General features: G+C 29.9%; 1 protein-coding gene and 1 non-coding gene across 5 annotated transcripts in view; both read left to right on the forward strand.

The window, feature by feature from the left end:
• The window catches only part of LOC148235285 (uncharacterized), an 86,054-nt gene that overhangs the window by 31,238 nt on the left and 37,872 nt on the right, over positions 1-16,944 (forward strand). The gene's annotated exons all lie outside the window — the stretch shown is intronic.
• On the forward strand, positions 5,013-5,084 carry TRNAQ-UUG (transfer RNA glutamine (anticodon UUG)). Its single transcript has one exon. It is a non-coding gene; the product is annotated as a tRNA-Gln (tRNA).

Raw genomic sequence — 16,944 nt, forward strand, 5'->3', positions numbered from 1 at the left:
CCCTAATTTGGCAAATAGTTATAAACAGTCTTAAGCCTAATAATTGAAATAAATTAATTCTTTTACTTTAAAAAGGTTTTAATTACTGTTATTCTTATTTTAATCGATTCTTCTAAATCGTATCAGTGTTTTGTATAATTCAGCATACATTTTATACGAAATAACACATTGAAATATATTATGTAATTCAGAAATGAATGATTTTAAAAATTTAAGTCAGTTGTAATTTGGTTATTGATAAGTAAGAATTTATTTTGTTATATCTGTATAAGCATTACAATAATACTAACACACTTTTGGACTTTACATTCCGATATATACAAAAAAATAGGAACCCAAAATTTTCGATGGCAATTTTTACCAAGTAAAAAATTAAAATGAAATTGTATTTTAAATATATTTTTACCAACAACTATTTGGCTACTACTGGCACTAAAAACGCAGGTGGTACGTGATTCACAAGCGGATCTGGAAAACATATCGCCCGCCAATCACCGCCAGCAATTAATCGCTAGCAGCTTACGGCCGCGTCAATTTATTGCATTAACAATTTATAGCCATCAAGTGGTCGCCAGGAAAATCATATAATTTATATAAATTTATTAGAATTTTTAATTCAAAAACAATGTGTTATTTTGCATTTTAACTGATTTAGTAAAATTATATTTTTTTTTATGTTTATCTTGTTACGATTCGGGTATACGCAGGACTTTTTTAAAACAAAAAGATGCCGAAACTCACTTATTGTAAAGCATTTTACTAAAAAACATTTAAATTACATTTAAAGCAGATTTTCCTATGCCATAAAGCACATAAAAAATTAAACAAAATTTATATACGAAATTTATTTATTTCAAAATTTATTGATATGCGAGTATTGGTCAAAGTATATTCAAATCGAATTTTGGTCAATAGGAGAGCGTAAAAACAATTATCACTTCTCAGAAGTCAAAAATTCACGTCAAAAGCAATAAAATCGCGTCGGCGCCGTCGTAGTGGGAACGCTCGGTAACGAGCGTTCCCACTGCGACGGTGCCGGCACGATTTTATTGCTTTTGACGTGGATTTTTGACTTCTGAGAAGTGATAATTGTTTTTTGCGCTCTTCTATTAGGCAAAATTCGGTTTATATGATCCTCATTATATTTTTAATATTATTATAAAAGTCGTAGTGTGAACGCCAGATTACCGAGCGTTCCCACTACGATTTTATTGCTTTTGACGTGAATTTTTGACTTTCGAGAAGTGATAATTGTTTTTTGCGCTCTCCTGTTGGTCAAAATTCGGTTTAGATGTTCTTTATTTTGTTCCTAATATTGTATATATTTCCATATTATGTATCCATAATTTACATAGCTTCTTATCATACCAATATTTCCATATTTTCTATCGCTGTTTCTGTTATTGTTTTGGTGTTTTTTTAATGAGACCGGCGATTGAGCTAAACTTTTACACTTAAAAATAAGTAAAATGAAAATAATGATGTCATATTTACGTTATACAGATTGTCAATGCTATTTAAACATTAAAAATACTGTAAAAAAAGGAGCCGGAACGCCATTCCACCGCGTTACATGACAAAAAAAGCCATTGGTATATAGAAATTCCACTGTAATTTGATGCTCTGCAATCAATAGAAGTAGATCGATCCGTTCTTGTCTTTTATATTAAATAATCATTCTATAGAAGTATCTTATCTTCAACAATTATCCATCAATTATATGAAGATATTTACAATAATATCACATTTTTTTTGGGAATTCTCGCGAAAATCGAGAAACCATAACGCCTATTTGAACATTTAGTGGGAGACAAGAACATTTTTTTACTGTCAAATAAATCACTTTAGAATTATTATATTTAGTGAACATTTACTTTTTTTCAGTAGTAAAAAATATGTAAGAGTAAGAAGTTGTAAATATCTATAACACGTTGCGGTAAAATATGATCTGAAATTTGATTTTTTAAATGTTTACTATTTTTGGGAAACGAAAATTAACTTGAATCATCAATTTTACGTTTTCTTATTTTAATATAATATAGGAATAAATTGTACGTTGAATATGTATATCATATTATTAATTATTATGGCATTTACATTTGTTTTATTAAAAGCATAGAATAATACAATTAAATAGTAAATAGTTTCAATAAAAGCAAAACGTACAACAATCAATAATATTAGCTATTAAATATATATGAATATATAACAAAGAAATCATATAAGTGAGCCTTCGACAAATTATCTAAAGTTGAGATGTAAAGTAAACTTCTAGATTTGCATAATACATAGGTTTTGCATTAGATTCCAAACGATTCGTGTTCGTCTCATTTGAGGTAAAATAAATAAAGCTAATATGACCTCATCTTTATCTTAAAAGTTAATCCAATTTATAAGACTTAGAAGTATCTATTAAAAATATAAATGAAATGAAAAACAGTTTAAGAGTAGCGACAAAAACATTAGATACTGTGTAATAAAAAATAAATAAAAAATGTACATGTCTGATATTGATTCTATACGTGACTTTTACACCTAAATCTATTATGAAGTTTTGTGTAAAAATTAAAAAATCAAGCACCTACGTTTTAATAGTAGATATTGTACTAAGCATATATGTTTTTACATGTAAATGCGTAGCATTGTGCCTTTTGTTCTCGGCGTTCGAGTTCGAGTGCTTGTGACCTCATTCTTTTCTCATCGATCTTGACCACCCCTGACAATATGGAACGGACACATTTCATTCGTACAACGAGAACGTTACAGACAAATTTGTGTTTTACCGTTACACGCCGGCGACTCGACGTAATTGGTCCAACCGTGAATACCTTCGACGCGCACAACGACTCCTCGATGGGCAGGTGTAAATTTAACGAAAAATTTCCCATCTTCGGAATTCATTCGCGCACAATTAACGCAGTGTGTAATCTCAACCGGTGGTATTTAGACCAGCAGTTTGACCGGTGCACTTGTAAAAGGACATTTGCATACGTTCCCCGGAGCGTCGGACACTTTGGTATTCAGGATGCGAAAAGGGACCGCGAGATCTAATAAATTATTAATGAAGACTCAGCCCTTTGAGATCAAATTAATATTCGCCACATTAATAATAAATAAATAAATTAACAGACACGATAGATCGTTAGTAATTCCTTACTATAAATTGAAAATTTTTCGGTTCTTACATGAGCCTCAAAGAGATCGGAATTAATAATATATTATACATCTTAATCGTTCACTTAAGAATAATTCAAGTTTTGTTGGCTCAATATGTTTACTGAAACAGCAAAAACTCTTATACAGTAAGTTCTGGCGTCGTTAAATTACACGAAAAAAATACACAGCTAGTTCCATTTTCAGACCATAACGTCACTTGATGAGTCTATCGGTCTACAGCGTCATAATTTCTGACCTTCAGTATAATTTTGAGATTGATTTAATTCCTGCTGGTATGCTTAAAAAAATGCAGAAAAATGCAGGATAAAAAATCGCACATCCGCTGTTGTTTGTTATCAACCTATCGTTGAACACAAATATTTTATCTGATATATGAAAAATTACGAAAGTGATTCTCATATATGAAAAATAAAACAGAGATATTATAGAGAAGTAGTTTTCGAAATGGTACTTCATAAATATTCTTCAAACCATATTGAAGGATATTTTGTGTATCAAGATCAGTAGCAACGAATGTTTTTTTACAATTTTGTGAGGAAAAATCTCCATAAAGGCAATCAAGATTTTGAAAGTGCTTTTGATTAAGTTTGTCATGCATTAATTCTTAAAAAATAAATAGATTCTGATTTTCTAAAGAAAATTTTTTTAATCATAATTTTTTTTTATGATTTTCTTCACGGCTATTTTCGAATTTTTTTTAAATTTTTTAAAAAATTTTTTTTTTAATTGAGGTCTTCGTTCAAGATTTTTTTGTGGTCTATTTTATGAGAATTTTTAGAGGATATCTTTTTGAAGGATTTTTGTTTTCTTAAGATTTTTAGAGAATTTTTTAGAGAATTCTGAAAATTTTTAGAAGATATTTTTTTGATCTATGCAGAAATTATAAATAATTTTTAAGATTTTTGTAGTGTTTTTTTTAAATGTTTTAGTTAATTTTTAAGTAATTTATACAATATTGTCTATAATTTTTTAATGAAGTATTTGCTTCTAATGCCATTTTTCATCATTGTCAATTTATTTAATTTGGGCAGTACAAGTCATCTAAATACATTGTCACATCAGGAATACCTCAATGTTCTAATCTTGATCCATTAATGTTTCTTCTATTTAAAATTGATATTAATAAAACTTATTCATAATTCTAAATTCCTACCTTTCACCACTGACTTCAAAATAAATTGCTTTTATTTTATTATTTATTTTAAATACCTATTACAATATCCTAAATATTTTTTGTGATTTATATTATTTTTAGAAATAGATTTTTGAGTGCTTATTAATTTGAAGGAAATTTCACGTAGCGAATATTTTTATAATATTGTTTTATTGCTTGTTGATATTAATTAGTGTTTTTGTTGATTTGAAGGTCATCCTTCAATACCTTATGCTAGATTTTTTAAGGCGATTTTAATTTAAAAATAAGAATCATAAATTTAGCCGCTTTAAAAATAATTTAATGATTAAGTTTCAGTATTGATTTAATATAAACGAAACATACATTGACATATTAAAAATCAGTATTTAGAATAAACGGTTATATCAGTTACTAAGAAATCACCAAAAGAACTACAAGGAAAGTCTTAAACGAAAACGTATCTCATCCATGTTGAATAAAACTTGTTTCCCTCTCTCATGAAATACGCGAGCGATAGCAAGAACTGTTATCTAGTCTTTAAAATGCTACTAAAAATAATATTAATATTATCAATACTTTTATCAGCATTATATAAACATTAATGAAAATAATATAATTATAAACAAATTACGATAAGAATTAATCGCTGATTAATTAAATCAATACGAGCACTAAGAAAAACTCGCATGCGCAGTGTATCGGTTCCATGGTGTAATGGTTAGCACTCTGGACTTTGAATCCAGCGATCCGAGTTCAAATCTCGGTGGAACCTTCACTTGTTTTTTTTGTTTATTGTTTCAAGATCATAATTAAATATTGAAAAAAATATATTATATTATTTAGAGATAAAAATTTCACTCCGCAGTGACCTCTTCACGAACTGTTTCGAGTTCCACACGGCTTCATCTTTCTTTATTATTTATATAATACGTTCGTTGTCTTATCCCATGTCTGACGCGACACTGACATACAAAACTGTTTTGTTGATCGTTGAACGCCTCAATGACGACACTGGTTCAATATCTTGTATATTGGGAGCGAAACGTGACAGACGAGAGAATATATACGTGATCTGTCAAGAGATTTTCACTCGAGTCAAAGAATGATTCAATATTTTATGTTAACATAAAAATTTATATATATATATATTTTTATTAATATCGATTAATGCAACTTAAGTGAATAATCAATTCAATGTGTGATGCAACAAAGAGGTGTGCTATCACACTTTTTTATTTAATGAAAACATTTTTGCTGTTGCAAAATAGTTAAAAATATTGTTTATATGCAGTTTCATGCATAGTAAATATACAATTAATTTAAAGACTATTGGATAATTATATATTTAATTTTAATTTCTGTCATTATATTGAAGAATAGTGTGTGATTTTTTTTTGCTAGCATACGTACTTAAAAGTAGATTTAATAGATTAAGTTGAATTTTATTAACTGAGTGTGATTCGTGTTTAATTATATTGATTTATATATTTTATTTCTATGTGCTATTTTAATTATTATGAGTTACATTTTTAAATTCCAAACTAAACATATATTTTTAATCACACGGTGTACATTTAAAAAATATACTCAGAAGTTAACGCTGAACTTCAAATTATTTTTATGCACTATTCCACTTATATTCGGTACTTCTTGTTGGAATCTACATGGAGCAGGGAATCGCTGATCAACAAAAAACCAAATGGTGAATATAATAACAAAATATTCGACGCCTCCCTGAGCGTACTCGAGCTGATCCCAGGATCCTTCGAAGTCTGGGTCGTAAGACTCGAGCCTTTTTAGAACCAGGTATCTTAGAAGTTCCCATAAAACTCTAAATATACGAGATGCGATGATACATCTGTTTAACGAAGGATATTTGCATTCTCAATATACCTTCTAAACTACAGACAGTCTGCCCTTGAAGAACCGTGAAAGTCCTTATATACATTCTTCCGAAAAGGAGGAGGATTTCATAAATTTTGTAATCTGTGCCATTAAATATAAACAAATGTGTTACTTTCGGGTCTTATTTAATAGTTACTTGCTGCATATTATGAAGTTTTTTAAGATTAGTTTAAAAGGTGTATCATATTTTAGGTTATTATTACTAGTGTTACTCCTCACCGAGCAAGCATATTTTAAAATATGTTTGATTATTTATTTGTAAAATATTTAATATTCTGTGGTTAATGCGCTTTTTATATTAAATATCGTTCTAAGGGTTACAATGGCAGTAAGCTCTATAGAGCAAAGTTCCATAATGTTTTTGTTAAATTTTGGCTTGAAATCCAGATTGAAGCCTACTTATTTAAGTAAGCTTAATTTATTCTTTTCAAAATATTTTAGTAATTCACTTCTGATTGGTTAAAGAACGTGTAACTGTATCCCCAGTGTATATATAATATATACAAACGCGTATTTTTATTTTGAGAAATTTATGTACAAAATTAAGAGAAACGGTTTAAGAAAATTCTTGAAATACATATAAAAAAAATTGTGGTATTGAGTGTTTTATTATTTAGATAATAGCTTCTACCTTTCAGGTATGAGCGTATTAAGAATAGCAGATAGTCATCGGTCTTATACTTTTTACTTACAGTTTGTGAATCGAACCTTCCTGCCATACCGTGTCAAATGCTTTTTCTATATCTAACATTAAAACTCCCGTACTCTTTTTCATATATTTCAAAATTAACGCATATATGCTTTGTTATTATATTAAGTTAGTGTATTGAAAGCCAAACAAAAATTTATTTTTTATTTTTTTTACCATACATATTTTAAAATTCAATGTAAATAAAACTTCATGACTATCATCCTAAAATGGAGTATGTAACCAATAATCTATGTACTTTAAATTTGTATAGCTTTTTTATTAGACAAACTAAATTCTGAACTATGTTTTAAAAATATGAATGCATTTGAAAAAATATGAGAGTATTGATCAAAGTGTGTTAAACCGAATTTTGGTCAATATGAGGGCGCAAAAAACAATTATCCCTTCTCAGAAGTCAAAAATTCACGTCAAAAGCAATAAAATCGTGCCGGCACCGTCGCAGTGGGAACGCTCGGTAACGAGCGTTCCCACTGCGACGGTGCCGGCACGATTTTATTGCTTTTGACGTGAATTTTTGACTTCTGAGAAGGGATAATTGTTTTTTGTGCTCTCATATTGGTCAAAATTCGGTTTATATGTTCCATATTATATTTGTAATATTTCCGTTTCCACTGCGACAGCGACGGCTCAATTTTATTGCTTTTGACGTGGATTTTTGAGAAGGGATAATTGTTTTTGCGCTTCGGATTGAATACACTTTGATCAATCCTTTTATATTAGAAGTCCATAGTAATATCAGTAAGGATAGCTATCATATTTTTAAAACTTAGTGTAATATCGAAATACAGACAAACTATGGAGCAATATGTGAGATGCGATGTCTGTCTGTACTTATTATTCCGCTTATTTTCTCCTGACAGATGAGTTGGCTTAGTTTGTATTTTGGACTTGAAATCATAAAAGTTCTAAAACTATAATTAGTTTCGGAACTTTCATTAGGTTAGGTTTGGGTTTGAACAGTAAATGGACGTTTCGCAACTGTCAAATTATATTTTCGCTAGTAGTAATATATATCTACTGGTGAAAATGTATTTGGACTTTAATGGTAAAAATATAACTTCTTCAAAAAATGTACATTCACATTAACATTTATACATCAGATGTGAATAAATAATGATAAGTACGTAAATATATATATTAATACTTATAAAAAATTTGAAATCATATAATTTTACTATCACCTGCCAGATAATTTATATTTTCAATGGTAAAAATATATATCTACTAGTGAAAATATATTTCGATATAGTTTTACAAAATAGTTTTTTCTAGATTTTTTTTAGGAATAACCACATTAAATCTATTTATAATACAATCTATAAAAACATTAAATTTATATAATTCAGCTGGTGCTGTTGTTGATTTTTCGTTATTTCTTTGCTTCTTCCTTAAGTATTCGAACTGAAAATTCAGATCTAATACCTAAATTTACTGCTACTAATTTATATTCATTGAAGATTTTCACTCATGCCTACTATTTTTTAAACGTTAAAAAAAGAATAAACGGAGCCGTTTTAAAAAACTACAATCTGTCCTTTTGAATAATAATGTTTATTGTGAAAATACTGCCTAGGAAGTGGGCGCTTTTGAAGGCAATGTTCCGCTCCTTTTATTTATTGTATGTATAAAATGTGCTGAAGGAACTTATACCTAGAATAATACAACTGTAGTTTAGTTCATATTCATTATTTGAGGTCGGTTTTTACTTCTTTCATATGATTTTTTCCGGAGTCGGGCCCCGGGAATTTGTCTCCTCCCCCCCCCCCTCCCATATAAGTCATGAATAAATTATAGCAATAACATACAAAATATCTACAATATAATATAATCCTTAAACAAATATCAATTACTTGAAGATCCACACCAGGTTCTCGGCAATCAAGTGTCTTCTCGATAGCAACTTGAGCAAGAACACCAACCAGGGCCGTCGATCTCTCACGGTTTATACAGTTATGTTTTTTATGAGGCGTGTCTTATGCAACGACCGAGGGCTTTTGCCTCCAGACGAGAACAACTCGGATCGATGCTATCACAAGGACAAGGGCTATTAACGCAGCGTCACCCGGAAAGCCTTCGTCACCAGGTCAGCGCCACACACTTGTTGCGTACAACGGCACCACGGAAGTCGTTCCACATGACCTGAACGAGTCAAAGGTGGCCAGCACGTGGTCTCCCTCTTGACAGCCTTTTAAACCGGTATAACAGGCAAGACCGTGTACTTTATCTACCGTATACATTTTGATACTTCTAGGCGTAGCTATGCGAAACGCATGTAACTTGCAACTGCATCATATAAAATATGATCCATTACAAGAACTAGCTAATTGCATACATACATGCATTTTTGAAATTTTAATATATTTGAAAATTCAACTGCACTACTGCTAACAAACATATTGTTTATTTGCGATTGCAAATTCTGCACTGTAACTAAACTCTAACCAATTTAATTTGATAAAATAAAAAAATGGCAATAAGTTTTTGCTAGAAAATGTTTATACAACGATGAAAAAATTGCGATTTTTTATAGTTTTTCGATGTTGAATTTTTTATCGTAGGCACACTATAATTTCATGGGATATGAAAAAAGTTAATTAAATAAAAACAATAAGATTTTTTCGTTGCGCTGCAAAATAGCTACTGTAAAATATCAGTTTGATAGTGAAATATTGTAAGATTTTAATATATTTAAAAATACAACATAAATACACCTTTATAGTGAACTTATGTTTTTTCCCTCCCGGTTTTAATTATTTAATCATAGATTTTAATACAAAATCTCAAATACAAATAAGCCGGAAAATATATTTAGTTAATTATATCGTTGAAAATAATACTTCACAACGGTCTTCTACATATTTAGATAATACTATCTATATTTTTGCAATCAAAACGACTGAAAATCTAGAAAAACACTATAATGCAATAATAAATCCTACAATGAAACTTATTAATATATATATATAATACATCTTACTAAGCATACAATCTAAAGCGGCTCTTAAATATTTAAACTATCAACATAAACATTCTTCAACTAACATTGAGAAGTTTACACTCAAGCGGTCATTGTGAATGGAGTAGGGTTATATTGATATAACTAAACATCTCTCTTTGTTATGTAAACTCAGAGATCAAACTTTGATAAGTCCAACGTTAACCCCTCGCTGGAATGACAGGTGTCAATGGATGCCTTCCGATCCATAGTACATAATAAATTACGCAATTTCTAACTACAAATTCCGATGCAATATAATAGTTTATGTTAACTAACGGTTCTATCGTCGCGTAAATGCAAGCAATAAAATCAATTTCTGAGCAGAATATCAATAAAACAGATTTACTATGCTTAAAGTGTTTTAAAATATTCTCATAATTTAAGCACATCTTAGAGGCTGTGAAATAATTATTGCGGACGTATGACACGAACAATTGGCGTTGTCAGTTGAAAAATGGTTCGACTCGTATTTTTGTGTTTATGTACGGAATTGAAACGAAGCATGGAAATAATGATTTAACGCTTAGGTATGAAATTTATGGTAATTTCGTCATTCTGGACGTAAGATGACCGATTTACTTGCCGACATGGTGGCAAAAATTCAATGCCATTCGGTCCATTAAGTATTGTCATGCGTCTATACAAATCATAAAAAAATTGTTCTACATTTATTAAATATTTTTTGGATCATTAAAGAGTAAATTTTATTAGTTTCATTAAATTGATAAATATATCGTTGGATCTAATAAGATCGAAGCTATCACTACAATATGTATACGTCTATTTTATTTATTAATCACTCTACAATGTTGCTTTAAAGGCAGTTGAAAATATCTTTCATCACACACATACATGACATTGCATCGCTCAAAAATGCACTCTTAAACTTTTCCGACAGGATCGCAGCATCCTGTCGGAATGTGGATCTCATCGTACTGCATACTACAGACCCTGACTGCACCACTACCGAGGCGCATTTCTGACGATGCGATCTTCATCCGGGCCATTGTTCAACCCCGCGCAAATTTTCAGAAGCGTTGCAAACAAACGAGCAATTATGATTTTTTTAAACCCGATCCGGCCCTGTAAAGATCGGACAATGGGTGGCCAGGACCACCGCGGAGCGCTTAAGGGCTCGCGTCCTGGGAGGCAATGATTGATACTTTCCATCATAGGTTGTGATTACTCAAATTGAAAATGTTGACCTTACTCAATTAGAGTTTGAGGTCGTTAAACTCACTTTTTTTCGGTTAATGACACGTGCAGAGCGGAGGCTGTTTTATATTTATTACTTTCGTTTTTTACACTGTATTACGCACCGTTGGGTTTTTGAGATACGCGTCGGTAACCAACACTCGCAGATTCTTTAATGAGCTTTATGTATATGTATTAGTTTTATTATGTAAAATAATGGAGAAATACCTTACTGGAAAATAAACGCAGTTAAAATATTTTTGACTGCACGATAAACGTAAAAAAATAAATTGGAGAACCTAAACCTAAAATTATTAAGTTTGGAAAATGCGATTTAGTTATTTTTTATTTGATATTGAAACATAGTTTAAAAATAAAATTGATTGCATGGTAACGATGTATTTGAGCTGACTCAAATTAACTGTTAACATTCGAATAACAGCTGTAAAAAATAAAAAAAACTATTATAGTTGTCCGTCTGGGTCGGCTGGCAAATACTTAATCACTCGCCGACCGACCTATTGTGGAGCTTCAGAGTTCGTGAATTTATGCTATATGTATTTGATCCAACCTCACGGTTCGTAACGATCCATTGAACGTAAAACGCGAAATTATTTTTTTTTCTATGAGACAAAAATAGTACCGAGCTTATCAATTAAAATTTGTTTGAATCCCAGTGTTTTTTATATAATATGAATCCTAATGTTTTTAAATTTTTATCGTGCCTAGGAAATTAAAATTAGTGTTCATTATATATTTATAATTCAGATCGATCATCACAGATTGAGTTTTCTTAGATTTTCCTTATCTCATGAAAGATGTCGTAATCAATAATTAAAATAAAATCGTGTTGAGTCAATTATTGAATTAATTATTAAAATATACGTCACTGATTTATACATTTTTTTTCAGCTTCGTGTTTCGCTACTTACATGGTGGTTGTTGCATATGTTTATCCTGATGTGACGTATTGGACTAGCAACGTCTGTTATGTTACAGTGATTTCCAATAAATAAATAAATATTCCATTATTTATAAAATATCGCTTTTTTATTTACATTATAAGATCAATAGGCGGTAAAATCATAATACTTCAAAGATTTTGCGCAACTGTTTACCTTTTAAAAATTTGGCGTCCCGGCACAGGATTATTTTTATTGCAACATTAAATGCATTTCTTTATCTTGGAATTATTTATAATCATAAATATAATTGTACGATATTTTGTTAATTTTTTTACAGATTGGGCCGTTGCAATAGTATTTTTTTCGCTTGATAATTAAAATTACGTAGTTATTGCATATAATACGAATGTTGAGGCTTACCAAAAATTGAATGTTGTACTCTCTGCCGCCACGTCAGTGTTACTAATAATTTTGTGGCCAAATAAATTGGCGCCCCACAACCTCCTTAAATCTGATGCCAGTAAAAATGCTCGTATTATTTCTGTACTATGCATAAAGTAGGTATAATAAATAATACGGAAATATTAGTATATTATTAAATTATTACTAGAATTTCAATATTAAAAAAATATTAGTAATAATGTTTTTTTTTAAATTTGTATTGTATTGTCTCGATTGTCATATATTGTATTAATTGGCTCATATTATATGCTTTTTTTAGCAAAATTTTCTTATTCTAAGAAAAATAGTAATAAATATGAAAATCTAAATTAACACAAGTTCTGTAAGAAAATACAAACAATAAAAAACTTGGGTTTAAAAGAAAAGTATTAAAATAATTAGATCATAAAATAAGCTTTGTCTCACTTAGAAATATTTTATTAGAAGCTAATATATTGCATAAAAATACAGTTTCACAAAAAGTTTAAGAAAATGCAACACACTTTTGACGTGAATTCTTAACTTCTGAGAAGGGATTTTTTTCGATTTTCCAATAGATAAAATTTGGTTATAGTGTTTCGACCAATTCTTGGAAATCGTGAAATCATGTCATCGTCGTTGTAGTGAAAATGCTAATTTAGGCTTTATAGCAGCTATGAAACACAAAAAACTATTTTAATCGTTTGCCAAATATATAAAAATGGTAAAAGTACTTGAAATATATATATTTTTATAAAACGCTGTAATTAAAGTGCTTTTCATAAAACTAGAACAACAAAAGTATAGTCAAACAAACAAGAGTGAAATCGTAAAGTTTTGCCAAAAAACACCATAGTTTGCATCATTATCATATATCATCACATCATATTTTTTTAAACTTATTAGACAGCTTTCATTTCTCTCTCTTTTATTTTTTATTGTTTGTGTGGATGTTTCTTAAAGCTTATAATTAATAATCTTTTAGCAATATTTATACAAACAGTAGAAAATAAAAGACTAATGCTATTAGTCTTAAATTTACCTTCTCTCCCATTCGTCCAAGCTTCATTCTAGGGCCAGTATAAAGGACTACTTGAATCACTTCCTTAATTCGAGACTCTGGACTTACATAATATAGATTTCGTGGATTATCAAGATCCAATTGATCCCTAGAAACCAGAGAATATAGAACTAGTCATTCTCACAACTAGGAGGCTCTTTTATTTGACGCCATACATTTTTACTGTATATCGGTAAAATTATATATTTGTGTGCAATAAACTTTTTTATCAAACAGCTCTTACAGCGTCTAACTGATTCTAAAAGTCAAACGAGTTGACTTACAAACCTCATTTTTTTTATTATAATGGTAAATGAAAATATTTATAGTCAATCATGAAACATTTAATACAATGTATGGCAAACTATTATAGTTTTCTTACAAAAATAAAAATAATATTTTCACGAGAATACCACGAACTTGAACCAGATTTCTGATTTTTTTAAGGAGAGATAGTTGATGCAGATTGATCAATAGAATCTGAAGCTACTGCTATTATAGTTTATTTGTTTACGGTGTAAATCGCGTAAGTGTTTAAAAATAATTGGTTTTAAATATTTGCTCTTAAAAAGTTAACGTCTTAAGATAGGAGGTATTAAATTATAATTTTACTTATATTTATTCTATTGCGTCTACTTATGTTTAACATCGGAACCAGTGGAATAATTAAAAAAATACGTGCATTTAATTATTTTTAAGTGGTTCTATTCTACAAGAGATTTATGCGGTTTTTACGTATTTTTTTATCGTGTTTATGTAGTGCTACATTTCACTAATATATGTTGCGTGGCACTTATTCTTTAAATGGTGATGCATGTGTTAAAGAAAGTACATGAAAAATAAAGCAGATCATTATCACTTGATTTTTACCAATCCATTTATCTTATTTTAAATTAAATCTTAAAATAATTTAATGGATTGATAAAGATCAGGCAATAATCAACCACCGTTTTGTACTTTTTATAAACGAAAATATCATCATGCAAAACCATCTAAAGGACACGTGCCACGCAATACATATTATTGAAATGTAGTGCTACATATATGATATATATATAGCATTGGATTGAATTGCAAATCTATACAGCTTATCCATAAATTAAGCTTTATTGTATTTAACTATATTTTTTTATGATTCAGTGATTCTTGAAAATTGTTCTTCATCACACATTTTGATGCATATATGAATGCGTCATTTGTTGCATCGACGTTCAAGATTTCCGTATAATTGGTATTAAAAAAATTTCGTGCATATGAATATTTATAAAAAAATATACGATTTAAAGTTTTACTCTCCGTTTTGACCTCTCGTTTTCGTGAGAACTGATTTTTTCGTGGATCTAGAAAAACGCCTCGTCAAAAATTTTCTTTAAAGACTGATTTTTTTTGCTCTCAACGACATTGTGCAGATAATTGACATTGCACGAGCTTTATTGTATCATCATCGTCTTTGGCATGCGCTCAAGAACGACGTAATGATTTTGCAAATGCCACTTAAAATACGCTGCTTTCCGTATACGGATCCTGTATTGCGAGAATTCCTTTAAATATCTTTAAATATTTGTGTATGGGAATGTCTCAAATTATACATACAAAAAATATTTATGAATATTATCTCTTTTCATATTCCATACCTATAAATAATAAGCATTTAATATTAGTGTTACAAAAGTTTTCTTTTAACCAGTTTTAAGTCAGTAGCCTTATGATTTTTTATGGGGTGTTTTTGCTACATATATAATTTTTTTTATTTATCACACATATTTATAGCTGTTGATTAGAAATAAATTAAAATATAAGTCGTTTCTGTATATATGTATAATATATAATTTAAACTCTTAACTGTTCTTGATGAAGTCTCTAACTACGAGTAAGCCTAACTTGTTATCATGAACTAGTAGAATTCATAGTATTTAAATATTATTGAACCAGCTGATCTGGATTCAGAATGCTAATCTATACCAATAGAACCTAAGCAGCTTAATTATGTATTCCACATACTAATTTGACAAATAATGATTGTATAATTTATAAAACTCACTATATTAATCAATAAAATCTAAAACACAAACCGAGTTAGCTTTTTATCGGCCATCTTCGTACACGATGGCCGTTTTAGCATCGTAAAATGCCTTCGAACCGAACGAGTCCTTATCTCTCTCTCTCTCGGATGCATTGTCTCAGCAGCGCATAGTTATAAGCCAGTTACAACACACGAGCTGGTCTTCCGGTGCTGCTAGAGATCTTGGCCTTTCGCTATTGAACTTCGCCTTCATTTGGGTCAAGCCTGTTTGTTGCACCGAGACGTGAAAGGAATTCTGCCCGGCGAACGTTGATCTCATTTCGTAACTATTATTATATGAACGAATCTTGGTTAGCAGCGGTATCCATAGACGGTTGAGAATTGACCGTGACAATGCATCAGGGTCAATGGCGATCGTCTGCCATAATATTTCATATCATACATATGAATTGGCTGAATATTATATTAATCTGTTCCGTGCGATTGTTGTATGAATATATTTATTATATAATAATAAAATGCGTTCTTACGGAACCGAAACAATTATACGGAAGAGATTTATGCTTTTTTTAATTAGATAGCTCATGCGATAGTGTAATATTCTTTGGAGTGAAATATGATGGGTTAATAAGTTTATCTATTGAATTAATTTTGATTAATAAAAATTCGTAAAGCGGAAGCTTAACTGATAAATTAATTTCATAAACGGGATACTTGTAATTGACGTGCGTCACGATTATGACGAATTTTAACAGTTTCAATGGTCAGATGCATTCATCAATTAGTGTCTATAGATTATTATTCTCGTGTCTTTCTGTCAGAAGATCGTGATCTTCATATTATCACAGATTAGATAGTTTGTTTATAATTGAAAAAAGAGTACCCCATTAAATATTTAAATAATTTTTCTTCATGATTTTCGTAATAATTAAAAATTTTAATGTTGGAATTTTTCATTAATTTATAAATTAAGTTCAAGCTCAATGATAATCGATACTATCAGCTTTAAATATGTTTATTTATGATGAAGCATAGCATTTAAATAGTATTTATTACATTTTTCTAAATGTATTCGTATTCAATTCGCAATTCTAATCAATTAAATTGTGACTGCGGAATGAATTATTTTTTATTCATGTGTCACACATAAAACGTGCATGCATCTGAAGGATTCAGTCGTCTACATTGCGGGTTGAACCTTAGATGCAGTACGTCGAGCTGGATTAGTGTTTGACGTGAAGAGAGAAGCGGTGGCTTCTACGATCTTCGATGGTCTCTACTTCTATTCAAGTTCATACAAACTAAAAAGCTCGTTATGACGTGTTGTCTAGAGTTTGAAATGGAACTAATCCTTGTATTCCCGTGTATCATCCTTAGGTAGGTCATGTGTATCAACCCAATTGCATTCCTACGCA

The sequence above is a fragment of the Plectrocnemia conspersa genome, unplaced genomic scaffold (assembly GCF_051122295.1).
Source record: "Plectrocnemia conspersa isolate PC_06_02 unplaced genomic scaffold, ASM5112229v1 ptg000005l, whole genome shotgun sequence".
NCBI classification, from domain to species: Eukaryota; Metazoa; Arthropoda; class Insecta; order Trichoptera; family Polycentropodidae; genus Plectrocnemia; species Plectrocnemia conspersa.